The following is a 3,350-nucleotide window of genomic DNA, read 5'->3' on the forward strand; positions in this document are numbered from 1 at the left end:
GGGAGGGGGGAAGACACTCTACCCAAATGAGTTTTGTTACTCTATTTATAAAAATAATTAAATGGTGTTGTTTCTATAAGGGCAAGCACTTTAAAGATATTCTATTGAAGTTTTTGCGTAGTATTTCTCCTAGTTTATCTCCACTTGTCAGCACTACATATTTCATAAATGCCTAACTACCTAGAATAATTCACAACTACCTAATCTTATTTGCTCAAGTCCATCTTTGCAGGCAGCATAGAAAGTACACTGTACCACAGCAGGCACAAAAGAAGGTTTGGGTTCTCAAATTACCTCTCTTTACTAGACTGTGTGCCCTTAAGCAATTCATTTTACTTACTTACATTTCCATTTTCTAACCTAAATTTGAGATCAAATGATCTATTTCATAGAATTATAGTGACGATTAAGTGCAAATATGGAGCAGTTTTGCAACCTATGAACTTCTGCATGGATATATTATTATTCCATAGTAGCACTGAAAGCTTTATTACTGTCATGGATAATGCCGATTAGCATTGAGTGGGAGAAGTCGAAATGACTCAAAATGTTAACCAAACACACCATTTGTAAAGTGACCAGACATCTTGTTACCTAAATTTTGCTAGTAATACCTCTCTAGTAATTTTAAACTGTCAGATATATTTCCAGACGAAAAGTGTGTTTTCATATTAAAAACTTTACTATTAAGGAAAGAAATGATTTAAAAAAGCAACCTTGACATTTTTATTTCAAGTTTTAATGCTATATAATCTTGAATGCAGTAATTAAAATTACTTCCTAAAATACAAACCTATTCACCATTAGATTCAATATAAATTTCACACATATACCCAAAACCAAATTTTAACCCTTTGTAGAAACTTCATACTAAACATGTGTTTCAAAAATGTACTATTGCTGGACTCCAGGAGTTCGACCCAGAGCTTACCTGTGGAACTTTGTATCTGCTTTCATCATTTGCTGAATGAAGGTTCTGTGATAACAATTAAGGTAGTCATCAATCTTATTTCTGGGGGAAGGGCAGTTAAGGTACCCTCTCCACTATTGCTTAGATTCTTAGTTAGAGTCAGCCTTGTGGGCTTCCTGGGAATCTCTCTATTGCCTGGTTTCTCACTAACCCCTATCAGTCATAGAGAGGAAGGAGCAATATTATGAGCAAAGGGGACAAGACCATGATGGGGAAACCCACAGAAACAGCTGACCCGAGCAAGTGGGAGTTCACTGACCTCGAACTGACAGCTGGGAAACCCGCATAAGACTGAAGCGTCTAAATGTGGGTGGCAGTTGTGTGGCTTGGGAAGTTTGTTGGGCCACTAGCAGTGCAACCAGTATTTATCCCTAGTGCATGAACTGGCTCTTTGGAGCCCATTCACTATGGAGGGATACCTTGCTCAGCCTTGATACAGGGGGAGGGCCTTGGTCCTGTCTCAAGAGATGTAACAGACATTGTTAACTCCCCATGGGAGGCTTCACTATCTCTATGGAGTGGATGGGGTGTGTGGTAAGGAAAAGGTGGACAAGCCAGAGGACAGGAGGGAAAGGGAACTGGGACTGGTATGCAAAATAAGATTGTTTTTAAAAATGTACTATTACAAGCTATACTCAAGCTAATAGTAGCAAGATAACTTCTCAAAGATGCATTCATCAATATTATATAATTTCTTTAAAGTAACATTTTCGACAATGTTAAGTTGTCTTGTTTTGTCTTTTGTTTTTTGTTTGTTTGTTTGTTTATGGTGTTTGTTACTAGATGACAGGATCTCATTATGTAGACCTGGTTGGCCAGGAATTCTCTTTTGTAGCCCAAGTTGGTTTTGAACTCACAGAGATCTGCTTGCCTCTGCCTCCCTAACTCAGGATGAAAAGTGTGAGACAGCCACCACACATGGCACAAGTATAGGAGGCCTTAGTAACTGCGTTCACATCAATGTTCTATTCAATTCTTTGCCACCATTTGGCTTCAGGTTTGATAATAATATTTGAATAATTTGCCACTAGCATTTTTAGATTCATTCACAGTTGATATTTTTATGCCTACACTTCTAGTACATTAACTTGCTTCAGCTCACCACTAGAATAAAATTACCACTTAAAAAGATATCCAGAGGCAGTATATAGTTAGGTATTAAAGCACATGTTCAGTATGTGTAAGACCCTGGGATTGATCCCTAGCATGAGAGATTCATTCAAAAACTCTGTGAAAAAGCCTCCACCAATACATTCTACGCTGCCTACATCCTAGTTTATCCTAGTTTTGCATGAGAGATATTGAATCAAGTGAATGCACTTATTTTTAATAGCTTAATTCCTTGCCCCATGCCCAAATAAAGCTATGACAGTAATAGCATGAAACAAAACAAATACAGTATGCCTCTCTTTAAGATCATGAAACCAATTGGAATAAGAATGTTGCACTCTACTGCTTCATTTTTGATATGTTTATGTCAAATACCTATATATATTTCTCACTAATATAAAAAAAGACCTAAACAGAGGAGTTTCTTTATTATATTTACATTTTGAAACCAACAATATTCTTAGAAATTTTAAAAAAAATCCAAAGAATGAAACAAAACGAAACCACCAAACTGAATGCACAGCAGAGCAGTCATTTGTTCAAAAGAACTGCAAAAAAAAAAAAAATAAGAAGAACTGCAGACCGTGACAGAGTGGTATTACAGAAACAAACTCACAAAAAGAAGAATGCTCCTAAAATAATAATAAAAAAAGTAAGTCCTTAGTGTTGCAAGAGCAAATCTAAAACAACTACAAATGTGAGAGTGTAGCTATATCAAACGAACTTACAGTAATTAAACTCTGAAAGAGTTATTATTCTCTTCAGAGGTCACAATGTCAAAATAATTGCTCTTGCTGAGACGTGATCAACATCATGATCGTTTTGTTTCTTTCCTGAACTACAATTTGAGAATGAATTATTCCGTCCATAAAGCAGGAATACTTCCTAATACTCTGATTTGGAACTATAAGCATGAATTGTCCTTTAATCTGTAAGTCATAATTCCTCTGGTGGCTTCAAGTGTTTGTTTTATAAATAGAAGATTGTCATTTAGGGTCTGTAAGCTCAGGGCATGATGTTAAAATTAACAACTGACTCCATGAAATCTGCTAAATTTATGACATGCTACTAGCATATAACATAGCTCTTTCCACAGCCAAAATAAGAGTAATTTCAGGAAAAATATACTAAGTTAGTGACCCAATCCATATTTGTTAGCTGCAATACATATGCTGTAGTTGTTTAAGTAATTGTTTCTGGTCGACCATTGTCACACTACAGGACTTGTGGGGTTTTGTTATTTTAGCTGTGATACATATTCTGTATGTAT

The 3,350-nt window shown here is 35.9% G+C and overlaps 1 protein-coding gene across 1 annotated transcript in view; it reads right to left on the minus strand.

Annotated features, from left to right (window-relative positions):
* Positions 1-3,350, minus strand: part of Dach2 (dachshund family transcription factor 2) — a 537,829-nt gene that overhangs the window by 521,849 nt on the left and 12,630 nt on the right. The window lies entirely within an intron of this gene.

Source organism: Alexandromys fortis, unplaced genomic scaffold (genome assembly GCF_014885135.2).
Source record: "Alexandromys fortis isolate MF-2015 unplaced genomic scaffold, M_Fortis_MF-2015_v1.1 scaffold_230, whole genome shotgun sequence".
Taxonomy (NCBI): Eukaryota; Metazoa; Chordata; class Mammalia; order Rodentia; family Cricetidae; genus Alexandromys; species Alexandromys fortis.